Genomic DNA, 16,054 nt, shown 5'->3' with positions numbered 1-16,054 from the left:
TAATATAACTGACAGGCTAGAATTTAGGGGTGAATTTTTCTCCTCAGTACTAATATGGACCACACATCCAGAATCATGTAGGGCAACACAGTTAGAATCAGTATTATGCACTCCAAGATTAACATTGATTTGTGACCCCCCGGAATACAAATACTCCGTATCGGGATAAGTGTCATAATTATTTCCGTGCGCCACCAGCGAGGAAATAACAGCAACCTCGCCCTTGTCACCATGACAAGAAGTCCCCTCGCAGCTAGCTACCAGAGCCAGATGCAGCAGCCTTATCTATTGTATTATTGTGTGCTGGTAAGGTGTATGTGGACCCTGTCCTAGGAACAAGCCAATCAATTACACCCTCAGATGTCTCGTAATGTTTTGGTGAAACATTCTAATAAATGCCTTATGTCAATCCACATCATTCAGAGGGGATATCTGACTTTCATCCCGCAGAACCCCAGTGGTCAGATCACAAGCTTGACTTCCATATTTAAACTGTATATGTGAGTTGTTGGGTGGGCAACTTCTGGCTTATAGTGCAACCAAATTATCCCCAATCCACCCATCCCTCAGTATGAGTTCAGTAGCATCATAGGATGGGCTTACTGCAGGGCATCTCCGTCCACCAAGGATATCATCTTGGATCACAGAGTGACATCCTCTGATGTGCCTGATACAGTGCGTTTCCTTGTTAATGAGTGAATCTTCCGACTCATACTCCCCATAGGGGGCATGGGGATGTCAGATCAATTACCATAAAAATTCTGTTTGCAGCTGAGTCATGTGTCTGTAGATGCTTTCTATTTTGATTTAAACTAAACCTACTGATCCACCCCTCTTCAACCCCGACAGATCTCCTTGGCCCTCCAACATGTCCTTGAAGTTCTTGTCTGGTAAAACTTTGGTGAGCAGAGATAGGTTTGGTCAAACTCCCAGCAACTCTCAAATGGTTAGGACCGCTCTTGCAGGGTTCTTGACCTTAGTACGCAGTATTAGGAGGGGGTTGTCGATTGTGAACTGCAGGTATACTGACTAGGGGTAAAGATGATGGTGGTACTGGTGTTTACCCTGTAACCTGCATAAGAGTTGTCCCTAGATGAGCATTTTTGGGTGACTGGAGTTCCTTAACTGTAATATCAGCTGGCTAATAATAACTTTTAGCTTCCCCACCTCAGCCTTAAGTTCCTTTATCAGTGGACAATCAATAGTAGGAGTAGCAAGGGGGATGGGAGCAAGTGTTGGACTTGTAACGGGAAGGATAAAAGCAACTGTTGGTCTAATGGACAAACAGCTAGTGCCAGAGTCCTGCAAAAATACATTGTCAGTTAGTTCAAGTAGCGGTAGAAAACGGTTTTTGCATGGAAATTCAACATCATCAGATGATACATTTATCAAGGACCTGAATCAAGATTCCTGCTTGCATCCACATTCGGTTGTGCACCCCCGCGAGCAGTTTTTAGCTTTCATAAACATAGTTGGAATTCGGGGATGGCACCGGTCTGTACGCACCAATGTAGGAGATTACCTCATGGTTTCTGCTTCAGGGCACACAATAGTAGCAGGATTCAACAGCTGTTCACATTCTTCCAAGAGGTCTTCAATCCGATCTATAACACTTAGCCTTTTTTTACCTAATTTCTTTTAGTCTTCTTCAATCTTCTGGGGCCATTTGCACCCTCCCCTGCCTTCTTTTTACCCATGAGGCCTTAGCAAAAGTAATAGCCTTTGAAGGGTATCTTGTTGTCACAAAAATTAACCACTGACAGAGAAACAAACAAACAAACAATATTCAAGCCTGAACATCTGTTATGAACTAATTCTCAGGGTTGACAGAGCCTCTGCCAGTTCATATCTTCTAAAAAGTCACAGTCCCGGCCCCTACTGTTTAACAGTAGTCCCGCTAGCTAAGGCTGTATATAAGAACAGGAAAGAGCCCCACAGTTGCAAAACAATATCTTGAATGTAAGATGTATGAGGGGGGCCCAGCCCTGCCTCTTCCTGGCACTGACGGGGGCAGACAGCCCACACTTGGTCTGGGCTTTGCCCGGGAATGTCCCACGCTGTAAGAGCGCTCCGGCGCCTTTACGGCATTTCGATGGTTGGCTCCGCCCTCCTTGTGATGGAAGTGATGACGCTGGGGGACCAAGTCCCACCCCAGCACAAACAGCAGCAACAGACCCGGGCAAACACCGCCCACAAAGACATCTTGCGCTACTGGAGTGCTCCGGTGCCTTTATGGCGTTTCAGTGGTTGGCTCCGCCCCCTTGTGACGGGAGTGATGAAGCTGAGAGACCTCTTCCCACCCCAGTACGAACAGCAGCAACAGAACCGAGCAAGCACAGCCCACAAAGATCTGCATCTGTTTGTGCTAGTTTTTGATTTATTGCGGTACTGAAGGGGGGGTGATGGACGGAGCATCAGAACCAATCAAAACCCATATCTTTTGACTGGGTGTGAGTGTTTGATTGGTTCAGATGCTCTGTCCATCACCACCTCCTTTTGTACCGCTTTTGGCCGCCATTAGTGTGGCAGGGTATGCTCAGACGTGAGTCCCTTGCTCACTTTTCCACTGGATTCAAGCAAGCCGGGCTGAAGACGGCTGTAATGCCAGAAACCGGTCCTCGGAAGCTTGTTTCCGGTCCAGGGAAGGCATGGCTTGGCAGTTCGGGCTGGACTGTTCCGATGAGGCACAGGGTCAGACTGATTTGCATATAGCCATGCCTGAACTGGAGTGGCAGAGTGGGCTAAAGAACGGTGATGGATTAAACCCAGATCTTTTGACTGGGTGTGAGTGTTTGATTGGTTCAGATGCTCTGTCCATCACCACCCCCTTTTGTACCAGTTTTAGATGTATTAGCCCAAATTCTAATCAGATCTGAGAGGGGGATTCACTCTGAGGATTCTGAAATAAAAGTCTAAAAAATGTATTTCATGCTGAATTAAGAAAAGTCCCAAACTTGCTCAGAAAGGCTTTAGTGCCATAACAAAGTGTTGGCATGAACTTGGCTTGTATTGCAGTTAGTAATGGCTGAAAGGTTGAGGTTTGCCATTTCCGATGTATATGCTGGAAAGCTGAGATTAGGGAAGCAATTCTTGGTTTCTGTGCGCTCTGGTGTAAGTTGTGTGACTGACGGTCTTGTTACCAAACGCTAAGGCATTTGTACGGTGTACCTCTGTAGAATTGGTTCCCCCCAGCGATAAGCTGCCTTTCTTATTTATTTTTCCCGCCAAAAATCACTACCTGTGTTTTTGTAAGATTAATAGCCATTTCATTCTCAATATAATAGATGTTTAATCGGCTATTATCAACAACCCGATTGTAGACAACACAACAAATGTTTTGCAAACAATTTCCCTGTGGTGTCTAGTAGTGTGAGGACTCTATATCTTTTGGGGAGATTAGGGAGTGCTCTTTATAAAAAGGAAGCAAAATGCTGCCTCTTTAGGCATTTGGGATTCATTTGCTGACAGAAGTAACCTTAACTAAAGGGGCTAATAACTGACTCTGCCCATGGGTTTACTTGCAACATTATGGTAGAGAAGCAATCCAGACCTGAGCAGCTTTTTGTACTGGACTATATGATTATGGTGCTTATCATATATAAGAGGAAATAGGCTCACATGGAGTATTTTTTTTTATTCTTTTATTTTACAGAGTTTTATATAGCGCAAACTTGACCCGAAGGTATCAGGTATGAGAGCACTTTACATAGCACCAGTTGCGTTACATGGGAAACATCCATTTTTTTGTTAGGCATGGGGAGATTAAGTGATTTGCCAAGAATCACAGGATGTTCAGCTTTGTTGCTGAGACTGAAACAATATCTTGAATGTAGGATGTTAGAGGGGGGCCGAGACCTGCCTCTTCCTGGCACTGACGGGGGCAGACAACCCACACTTGGCCTGGGCTTTGCCCGGGAATGTCCCACGCTGCAAGTGCGCTCCGGCGCCTTTACGGCATTTTGATGGTTGACTCCGTCCTCCTTGTGATGGAAGAGATGACGCTGGGGGACCAATTCCCACCCCAGCACAAACAGCAGCAACACAGCCCACAAAGACATCTTGCGCTGCTGGAGTGCTCCGGTGCCTTTATGGCGTTTCAGTGGTTGGCTCCGCCCTCTTGTGACGGGAGTGATGAAGCTGAGAGGCCTCTTCCCACCCCAGTACAAACAGCAGCAACAGACCCGAGCAAGCACAGCCCACAAAGACCTGCATCTGTTTGTGCTAGTTTTTGATTTATTAACCCGAATTCTAATCAGATCTGAGAGGGAGATGCACTCTGAGGAATCTGAAATAAAAGTCTAAAAAACTGTATTTCATGCTGAATTAAGAAAAGTCCCAAGCAAGCATAGCCCACAAAAATGTAAATGTATCCACAAAATCAGAGTTGACCATATTTGCAGCAACTACAAAGCGAGTTTACAAATATTCTTGGTTTCTGTGCTCCCCAGATGCGAGGTCGACCGCCCTAGCTGTTAGGCCAATTCCTCTTTGGGATACCCTCTGATTAGCTGATGTATGAAGCATAGGAGTTGTCATGTCGCAGGGCAGTTCTTGCTTAGGAATCGCTACAGGGTAATGTGATACTGTTGGACCTGGCCCTTTTTGGCAGGTTCACCCCGAAATTTTTTTTGCTTTTTCCTAGCCTGTTTCTGGAACCTGGTGTTGGCGATTTTAGGCCTTTGCGCACTTTTTCACTGTGGTACAGTGTAAAGTGCGTGAGCTCTTTGTGTATGTGTGGTGAGAGACCTGCTCTCCCATAGGAATACATGGGGAATATGTGTGACCATGGTAGTTCCCGATGTGTGGGGAGTGCAGGGTCGAGTTTAGTATGTGCGAACTCGTGAGATTGAATGCTGCGTAATGATGTATGTGGCATGAATGTGTCTAGTGTGGAAGTGCCACTTCTAGACATGGGTGTGCGTGTGTAGTGAGTCTGCTGGCACGTGATTGGCTGGAGCCTGGCTCCAGGAGTGTGCCTGGGCCTGCTTGTGGATTGACTGTCTGGTTTGAGGGTGACAGGGGCTAGGGAGCCCCCAGTAGGTTGTCTGAGTCAGACCTTGGTTGAATGACTGCATCTGCAACTAGAGTGGTGGGAGGAGATAGCACCTGGGTGTGAATAGGGCTGTGCCTGCGTGCCACAATCCTGGCTCCACCCCCTGTGGTGCGTTTGATGTCCCCTGCCCGGCCAGTGAAAAGAGTTCCCTGTAACCAGTTGTAGCTGGTTCTCACATTGCCTACACCCTGCTAGACAAAGGATTGTATGGTATAAAAAGGGGCTGTGTCCCCTTACAAAATGTTCTTGTTTCTGACTTGAATCCTGCCAGGGGCGTGCTGCTGCTTGGGCCCAGGGGAAGGCTTGCCTCCCTGGGCCCTGCCCAGCCCCTGGATGCCTGATGGACTTGGAGGCTGGAGGACTTTCCTTCTTCTTGGGAGCTTCTTTTTGCTCCACCTTAATCCCTCCAGGACTACTGGAACCGTTTTGCTGGGCTGCTTGTAGCCCTAGGGACTTGGGGGCTGCCCCAGCACCTTGGGGGTGCTGGCGTTGTTTTGAAATGCCCCTGGGTCTCTCTCTGCGCACTGGAGCGCTTTATTTTCATTTTCTGGCAGAGCACTGTGGTTACCCCAGGGGGAAGCGCTCCTGCCCTTTGTGTGACCCCGAGTGCTTTGTGTGCACTTTATTTTTATATTTACGGGTATTCTCCCGTTTATAGGCCCCTTAGCGAGTGCCCACCTTGCTTCTATATTTTGTTTTGGTACCGAGGGTGCCCACCCCTCGGTACTGCCCCGAGAAATCACCGCCGGCCGGCCCAGGACACCCCCGTGACGTCATTCCCGGGCCACGCTGTGATTGGCCTTAGAAGCTCTCCCTGGTGACTTCTACTGGGGCTGCGAGCTTACCGTTTGCTACCTATTAATGAGAAAATCGATCGCACTATTTTAGAAGCTTTTATATATCTGTACGAAGTCTTTCAGACCGATCTACAAATTGTTCTTTGGGGGCTTTAATACCAGGATAATTTGGGAATTTTAAGATAGGAACTCTAACACCCTTGACACACTTTCATTTCATTCCTCCTACCGATTTAGACGATTTGTTCAGGCGTCTGGCGGCGGTGGGCGCCATCTTGGGAGTAGCGGGGTGAGCGCTCTAGTCGCGCCGGACTCCCGCCCTCCTCACCCGACATAATGTGTGTCATAGCCAGACGGCGCAGCGGGCGCACCGGGCGCGCGCCGAAGCCGCGCCAAAGCCAAGCCCGTCTGCGCCCGTCCGAGCCTTGACCGAGCCCAGGGCCACTCCCCCTGCACCTTTTGAGTCATCAAGGTTAGTTTATTCATCTAATGAACTTATTACCTTAAACAACACTCTATGCAAGGTGCATGACCCGCCGGCATGCTTATATGCTGATCCTATTTGTACTCTATGTAAAAAATACACTCAGGAAGTTTCGACACCTCAGAAACTAATAGTCAAAGTCAAAGTCAAAGTCAAAATAACTTTATTTCGGTTCCACAAAGGAATCATAAAAGTATACATTAATATAAATCACAATAAAAAACTACAGTACATTTTTACATATTTCTGGATTCCAATACATTTAATATCGATTTCTGATAACAAGTGCGGATCTGATAAAACTAAGTACAGCATTGCAAATGTTTGGGGTTGACAGAGATAATAAGTATTCGTATCCCTCTTTATAATAACATGATCCAAGGGATAATAATAAAGGTCTAATAAAAGTATTTCTTGGTACCTTATACAGAACACAAAAAAGAATAAGATGGAGAGTATTTTGCGACACCTTATTATTACAGGGGCAGCAAGGCAGTTTCTCACACCACCCCCTTGCTTTGGATAGGCAAAAAGGAAGTGTAGAGTGTTAAGGCGAAACCTTGTTAAATAGAAACGCCATTGTGTATTAGTAATATATGCCAAATAAAAAGGTCGCACCAGTTTGCCCCTGACACGTAAAACATGTTCACTGTTCCTTAAGGTGCCCAATTTAGAACCATAAGCATTTTTTATAATTAACTTAGCATCCTTTTTGATCAAGTCAGGGTTTTTAAACATATTACCTAAGTCAATCTTACAAAAGGTATCCCTAACATATCAAAGCCATGGAATCTCCCTATAGTAATCAAGTTTAAGGCAATCTTTGAGGATCTCTTTTGTCAATTTTAGTTCTTCCGATTGCCAAACTTTGACCCATAGTAGTAATGGAGCTACATGTATGATGTCAGACACAAACTCCATTCCAACTTCCCCATGGCAAAAACTGTTTGAAGTACCCGTTGGTGTTGAAAGGAGACGTTTTATAAATTTATTCTCCATAATCTGGAGCTTTTCACAATTTTGTGATCCCCACACTCCCGCACCATAGGTTATAACAGAAACACACTTAGCTTTATACAAGGATATTATTTCTGTTATTCGGCGCTGACCTAATTTACTGGCAAAACGAAAAAGTCCTTCGATTAATTGTGTAACCTTTTGGACCCGTAGAGATATCAGAGGTTCCCAATTCAATTTTTTATTAAAAAGGTTACCCAAATAATTAAAGTTGTCAACCTTTTCTATAATTGAGTCCCTCACTATATACTTACGGGTTTTAACACTTCTTAAGCCACAAGTCATAGCAAATGATTTGGTCAAATTGACCCCCAAATCCAAATTCCCCATAAACTTATCAAAAGCATTTAAACAAATCTGCATACTATTGGGGTTGAGGGTCATAAGAACAGTATCATCTGCATATGACAACATTGGGATTCTTTTGCCATTAATCTGTGGAAAATCAGCACAAGTTTCTAACAGGAAACCTTCTAATCCATTAGTATAAACCAGAAATAAAAAGGGAGCTAAAATGCATCCCTGACGGACACCTTCAGTGGACAATATGGGTCTACTCTTCTCCCCACCAGGGCCATATCGAACTCTCACCATTGTTACGGCGTGGAGCCTACGAAGCAAGGTAACCAAAGGCTCCTCAAACCCCATGGCCTCCATCATCCGCCACAGCTTATCCCTACACACAGTGTCAAAGGCACTGGACAAGTCCATGAATGCCAAGTGAACAGAACTACGCCTGGCACCCATGTACTTGCCCATAATTAGTGCCAAATTCAGGCACTGCTCAGTGGTTCCTTTCCCTCTTCTAAATCCGTATTGGGAATCCACAATAACCCCCTGTAACTCCGCCCAGGTTTCAAGACGGGCCAATATCACCCTTCCCATTAATTTGCATGACGCATCTATTAGTGATATTGGCCTGTAGCAACGTGGGTCAGACTTGTCACCCTTCTTAAAAATGGGTACCACCACTGCCTCTTTCCAAGAGGCCGGGATAGGACCCAGTATTATTGCCTTAAAAACATTCAGAAGTAATGGGGACCAGACCTCCAAATTATGTTTAAAAAGATCCAAGGGTACTGCGTCTGGGCCGGGGGCCTTTAAAGCAGCGCCCTTGGTTAGGGCTATTTTAACCTCTGAAAGTGTTAAAGAATCACTAAGTAGTTTTGCTGACGCCAAGTTAGTGTCGCCTACTCCCTTGATAGCTGTCAGCAATATCCCGTTTGGGTTAAAATTTTTACTATAATGAGCTACCCAGGAGTCCTCAGGTATGTGCACTCGAATAGTACTTTCTTCACCCGTTTTTAAGAAAGGTCGATTTATTACCTCCCAAAAAAGTTTATTATCCCTTAGATCTACCGCTTTTTCTAGATCTTCCCATGCTTTTGTCCGTAAATCATTTTTCCTTTTACCAACTGCTTCTCTATACCTTTTCCTAGCAGTTTTAACCAAGTCCTTATCACGTGGGGTTTTGCGTAAAGCCTTTAATAAGAGTGTATGGGCAGAGGAACATTCCTTATTAAACCATTTGGGTCCCTTATGTTGTTTCCTCACTCCTAGCTTTACAAGGTGTGAAGCAACATTTCCCAGTAGTAATTCAAAATTCTTAATTATACAATCTGGGTCCGATACTGGCATCAGACAGAATTCAATCTTTTCCTTAATATCCTTAAAAATATCTATCTCTAGTTGCCCCACATCTACTTTCTCCCACCTCATGGACACACCCTGGTTTTGACTATATACTAATGATTGTTCCACAGTTTGTGTTTTTTTAGATACCAGGTTAAAGCACAGAATCAAGGGATTATGATCGCTAACAGGGTTCGCCTCAATTTTAAAATCTTTTAGGAAATGATAATAACCCTTAGAAACCATGGCAAAATCAATTGTACTCATTCTACCTCTAGTACCTTGGAAAGTAGGTATGTTCTGTGCACCAGAAAAACTAGGCATATCTAAGATACACAGATCATTATTCACAATAATACTATTTAGAGCCTCCCCCTGCTTCGAGTGAATAAAATGAGCCATAGGTTGATCTGTTAGATCCACTAGACAACATACTCTAGATCCACTATATTTACATAGCTCACAGTTAAAATCGCCTATCCATATAATAAAAAGAGGGAAAACCCTATTTGTTATCTTAGTAATTTCTTCTTGCAAATTTTCAATAACCACGGTTACTTGAGAATCAAATACATTATAATACCAATTTATGAGGAGAATGGTTACTGGGAATAAATGCTCGATCATAAGCAGTTGATACCAAGGTGATTCCACCACTCGTGTCACGTGTATTGAATTGTGTTTTACAGAAATGGCTGTAATAAGACCACCTTTTGCTCTCCCAGCATGTGATGGTACTGCACAAACATTAAACATTTGGAAACCATCCAAACTTTGATACACAGTACTCCATGTCTCCTGGAGACAGACAACATCAAAAGATTCAATATAGTCTAACCATACAGGATCACCTAATCTCCGCCCAAGTCCAGCTATATTCCAAGAGATTAGACGGAAACAGCTTTCCTCTGCCCAATTACCCATTTTTCCCTGTAATAATTTCCCTTTAGAAGTTGTTAGGTTAGATCCACCTGCACTTATTTCTATACCTTTGGTTATTACTTCGGGATAGAGGAGATTTATATCACTAGTTATACATGGAATATCTCCACACCAGTAATCCAAATCTGAGGCAGGATTGGATTTACCCATAGAACCAATATTCACATAGCTAACCTCCTCCCTTTCTCCACCATTTACTACAGAATTAATATGTTGCTCCTGAGAATGTTGGGATATATTACTAGACTTAGGGTCTTCTACTTCATTATCATTATCCTTTTTAATCTTCGAATTGTCCCACTGAGTAAATTCATATTGGGGGACCGAAGTAGACATAACCTTCTCAACCTGTAAGGGAAATGCAAACGACTTATCCCAAGCAAAGCTTCTTTGTAGTCGAATTGGATTCAGTCAGTCATTTACATCCATAGAGGTTAAGGGATGAAACATATTAGATAAAGGAATATTCCAAAATTCCTTTGGATCTGTAAGAGGATAACTATCTGAAATAGAATATCTATTCTGATAATTGGGTGATGGAAAAAAATTAACATTTCTATTAAAAGGGGTAGGGATAGCCAAATGCATTAATTTTTTCTTGTGATAAGGGATGTTCAAGCCATGCCTCATCTGTGGTTTGTTCAAGGGAATCATCATGTTTTCCGGGTAAAAGTATGTCAAGTTTCGAGATGAGACTCCTCCATCACTTCTACCCGGAAACCAGTCACTAATATAGGTGACAACCCTATGATCCTGGAAATTTACAATAATTAAGTCACCTTCTATGTCTTTAGGTCGTAAACCCACCCAGTGACATCTTCTCACTGAGACGATGTCTCCATTCAGGTGTGAAGGTAATGGTCTATTCAGACGCAGCCAATGAATAACTTTGTTTTTCAGGCTGTTATTTCTTTCAACATTTCCCTCTTGTACCACAGGGACACCTGTCAGAATAATGACAAAACTACATGAATCCGGGGGCAAATTTACTATATTTTTAGCATTAGCTTTTCCTCTATTTGAGGGATTTAATTGGGTAGAGGGTAGTTTATTTATATGGGCAGGCTTTAGGATCGCTGATCCAGTCTTCTCTTTATTTATAGTTTTTACCGCTGTAGTATCTGATATGCCCACTGGTTCGATAGAATTGCCATCAGTAGGTAATTTATCAGATCTAACAGTAGGTGGATGTTGCCTAAATTGATTTAATATCGGTTGTTTAATTGTAGGTCTAATTTCATTTGGGATAGCTGGAGTAACTGATGTTGAAATCACTATCGGGGTGGGGGCCGGAAGGAGCCGTTCCAATTTTTCATCCAGTCTTTTGAGCCTCTCAGTGAGTGGGAGAATGAGAGACTTTAAAAGACTTTCTACTGCACCCAAAAACCCTTCATCATATATGGGTTTCCCTGCATTTAATTCTATCCCCACTACATCTAGTGGATTTTGTTTATTGTTTTGTTTGGGAGCAGTTAAAATGGGCGCCTTCCATGGGTTACCCACCTCATTTTTTTGATCACCCTTCCTCCTTCTCTTCCTAACTGGGGAGCGTACAACTCCTCTGCTCCCTTTACTTATATACTTATCACGTTTTCTACTAATTTTAACCGCAGGTTGAGATTCAAACAGTGTGACTACCTCAGTTTGGATCTTCAAGGGTGGGGGTAAAATAACACTGTTAGAATTGGGGGGAGGGTTTAAAAATAAAGGGGTATTAAGATCAATGAGGTTATTGGATGCAGCCATAGGCCGATTGATTTCACCTTCCACAGCTATATCCAAAACCTCCGGCGGTGGCAGGCTATCCTGAAAAATTAAGGGAATGTTATCTGTGTTAAATAGTTCCGCATCTGTCTCAATATGCGTGCTATCATGTATAAGGGTACTCATAGCAACCTTCTCATAACTAGGAGGTGCCTGTCTCTTAAGCAACTCGATTGAGAGACGACGCTCGGCCCTCCTTTCAGCTAGAGCTATCTCTCTATCAATTTCTTTAGTAGCTCTAACAAAATACTTATCGAGGGGGCCGAGTATGGATACACCTACACAATTAGGGAGAGAATTAGAGAGCGAGTTAGAAATAGGGCTAGACATCCCTAGTTATTGGTGCGGTAAAATGGAACAATAAAATAGCAGGAAATATAAACAGAGAAAGCAAAGCAAACCCGGTTATTATGTTCAACAAATGATTCAATACAATAGTCTTTCCCATGAATTGATTTTAGAGATAAACACTAGTCAATATGCTAATCAATATGAGCCCAAAATAAGAAATAAAAACATAAATATTTTATATATTTCTAAAAACAGAACTAATTAGAGGGGTGGCCCGGCCCGGCCTCCTGCGGCCCCGGACGGCCACAGACGGTCCCGCCCTTGTCCCGGGCTTCTCCCGGTCGCTCCCGCGCAGGGGGACTAGTCTGTTAGCTTTAATGAGTTAGTATAAAAATGGGAGGAGCCTGCAGGGAGAGCGGCTCAGCTGTTGTGAATTGAGGCTGGCGGGCGCTCCTGGGACTAGTAGTCCTGCGCCCGCACTCGCTCGCAGCCCTGCAGATTCCAAAACGCCACAGCTACCAACACGGGCGCAGCGTTCACAAAACCTCTCCCAAAATCCTGGAGTCGATGACACAGAGTCTTCTTCACGAAGCGGGACCCGCGAAGCGGGTACCGCGAGCAGTGTCTGAAGGCACAGGGAGGGTTAACTGCTGAAAGTAAAAACAAGCACAAAGGTGTCCCAGCGATATTCCACGGAAGAGGGTTTTAACTACAATCAAGTAGGGAGGAGCCTGCAGGGAGAGCGGCTCAGCTGTTGTGAATTGAGGCTGGCGGGCGCTCCTGGGTCTAGTAGTCCTGCGACCGCACTCGCTCGCAGCCCTGCAGATTCCAAAACGCCACAGCTACCAACACGGGCGCAGCGTTCACAAAACCTCTCCCAAAATCCTGGAGTCGATGAAACAGAGTCTTCTTCACGAAGCGGGACCCGCGAAGCGGGTACCGCGAGCAGTGTCTGAAGGCACAGGGAAGGTTAACTGCTGAAAGTAAAAACAAGCACATACAAGCGGCACTTGTAAATGTTCGCTCGCTTCCTTGCCATAAAATTGACATATTAGAGCTGCTTAATACTTATGCTATCGACCTCATGTTTCTATCGGAAACTTGGGGAGACGATGCATCAGGACCAGACTTCAAAGCTGCTATGCCAGAAGATTACTGTGTCCATAGGCAGGATCGCATATCAACAACAAGCACTGGCGTTGCCAATAGGTCTCGCAGTAGGAAAGTTGGAGCTATTACAATTGCAAATAACAATGCCTTTTATTTTTGTTTTCATTTTAAAAACTTAAAGGGCTTTGTCATTTACAAAACCAATAGCTCCAACTTTCCTACTGCGAAACCTATTGTGCACTGCACAGTGTGGGTGAGTGGCGTTGCGTGGGTGAGTGGCGTTGCGTGGGTGAGTGGCGTTGCGTGAGTGAGTGGCGTTGCGCGGGTGAGTGGCGTTGCGTGGGTGAGTGGCGTTGCTTGGGTGAGTGGCGTTGCGTGGGTGTGTGGTGTTGCGTGTGTGTGGTGTTGCGTGTGTGCGCATCAGCTAAGCCAACCAAACGTAAATATTCTGCGTGCAGTGGAGCGCGAAGGGCGGCACGAGTCTCTAATGTAAAATAAATATGCTGTGAGTAGTGAAGCGTGAAGGAGACCTCGAGCCTTCAAACTGAAAGGGAAAAGGCGCGAGGATCAAAAAGCGATGAATATCTCATGCTGGAAACACATTATATGAAATGCTACTGCTGCTAATTAAATATAAATAACAATGAACTGCAGATGGTTGGGCTTTTCCAACTGTATTAAAGGAATGGATCTCACGGCCGTGAAGTGTGAAGCAGTGGGCGGGGAAGCTTTGAAGCTTTGAAGCTCTCGGAGCGCGGGAAGCAAGGAATGGATCTCACGGCCTGCCGGCCGTGAAGTGTGAAGCAGTGGGCGGGGAAGCTTTGAAGCTCTCAGAGGCCGGAGCGCGGGAGAGCCTGGCGGGGGGGCAGGAATACGAGCGACGGGAGGAGAAGTTGATGCAGGCGGAATAGGGAGATGCGCGTGCTTGTGTGGTCACGTGACCCGCTTTTGTGGCCACGTGACCTCACATGCACTTTGAAGAAACCGCAGTGGTTTCACTAGTCGATCGAGCACTTGAATTCTCGATCCCAAATGCGCTTGCGCGCATTGTAGGTCACGAGACCTAAAAAAAGGTGGAGGGATTGCAATAATATACCGCAACAGCCTCCGTGTTAAAGCTATTGATCTAAAGCATGCGAGCTGTGAGGCATTTGCATTCACTGTTACGCTTGCTACCAATCAAACATTTACGGGTACCCTTTTGTATCGACCCCCAGGTTCTCGCATGGCATTTCTATCACAACTTCATCAACTGAGTGAGTTAGCTGTTGAACATAAATATTTCACCGTATTAGGTGATTTTAATTTCCATCTAGAATCCTTGACTGCTAAAGACACTGACCAGCTCCTCAATGATCTTTCCTCTGTGGAACTTGGACAATTGATAACGGTTCCAACACACAAGGCAGGACACACGCTTGATGGTATTTTTACCAACAATCCATATATCACCATGAACAAAATATTACCCCTCACATGGTCTGACCACTCCGCCATCCTATTTGACATTAAAATTAAAACAACGGCATGTAAAAACACATCACAGAACCCTTATCAAATTACAAGAGACTGGAGAAATCTAGATCATATTCATCTCGCACAAATTCTTACTGACGCTTTTGCGGGCACAGATATTGAAACTGATCCAAATATTGCAGCCACCAGATACACTTCCATTCTGGACGGGGCATTCGCAACACTAGCTCCACCCAGAACATCCAAACACAATAGGAAAACCACCTCGGCCCCTTGGTTTACTGAACAACTTAGACTACAACGACAACACTGCCGTAATTTAGAGCGCCATTGGCGCAAACATTATAATTCATCAGATAAAATAATATATAAAGCTGCACTTCATAATTATAAGCAGAGAATAGCTATAGAAAAAAACATCTACTATACCACCCAAATAGATCAGGCTAAATGCAGCATGAAGAAACTGTTCGAAGTAGTAAACCATCTTGCTGAACCATCTAACCTGCCCATCGAAACATCTCAAACTCTCTGTAATACACTGGCTGACTTCTTCTCTGAAAAGGTTACATCTATATTTAAGGATTTCACCCCAAATTTCAATATCATTGAACCAATTAACACACAAACAAACTTGAACTCAATAGCTCTAACGGAATTTACTAAGATACATCCACAACACATCCATAAATTAATTTCATCAATCAAATCTGGCTCCCCATTGGACCCCTGTCACCCTTCTATACTCAACACTATCCCAGACATCATTACTTTACCACTGACACACATTTGTAACGTCATGTTTTCAACAGGTTTATACCCAACCATTTGGAAAAACACCATAATCAAACCACTTCTCCAAAAACCATCGCTTGATCCTTTATTACCTTCCAGCTACCGTCCCATCGCATCCTTGCCGTTCCCAGCTAAAATCTTTGAATCCGTCATGAATAAACAACTGTCTGATTACATTCAAAGCAACGACCTTTTAGATGATACTCAGTTCGGCTTTCGACAAGGTCATGGGACGGAAACTGCCCTGATCAAGGCGGCAGATGAAATAAGAACCACGATGAACAACGGCGGACAGGCTGTGTTGATTTTGTTGGACCTATCGGCGGCTTTCGACACGGTCGATCACTCTACTTTGATCGGCCGTGTCGAAGCCATCGGTATTAAACACAAAGCCAGAGATCTTATTACATCCTTCTTGGCTGACCGCAAACAGGCAGTTAAGTTAGGCACATTCACCTCTCCTACCTTCATCCTTCCTTGTGGAGTTCCACAGGGCTCCTCGCTAAGTCCGACCCTTTTTAATATCTATGTTTCGGACTTAGCGAGGGTAATAAAAGCCTATAACATCAACCTAACAACATACGCCGATGATACCCAGTTGGTATTATCCATACATAAAAACGGTCCCAAGATAGCAGCAAACTTCAAAGATGGCATGAGGGCCATCAGCAGTTGGATGGCTTCCAACTGTCT

Source organism: Lissotriton helveticus, chromosome 2_1, assembly GCF_964261635.1.
Source record: "Lissotriton helveticus chromosome 2_1, aLisHel1.1, whole genome shotgun sequence".
NCBI lineage: Eukaryota > Metazoa > Chordata > Amphibia > Caudata > Salamandridae > Lissotriton > Lissotriton helveticus.
Note: the sequence above shows the minus strand (reverse complement) of the source record.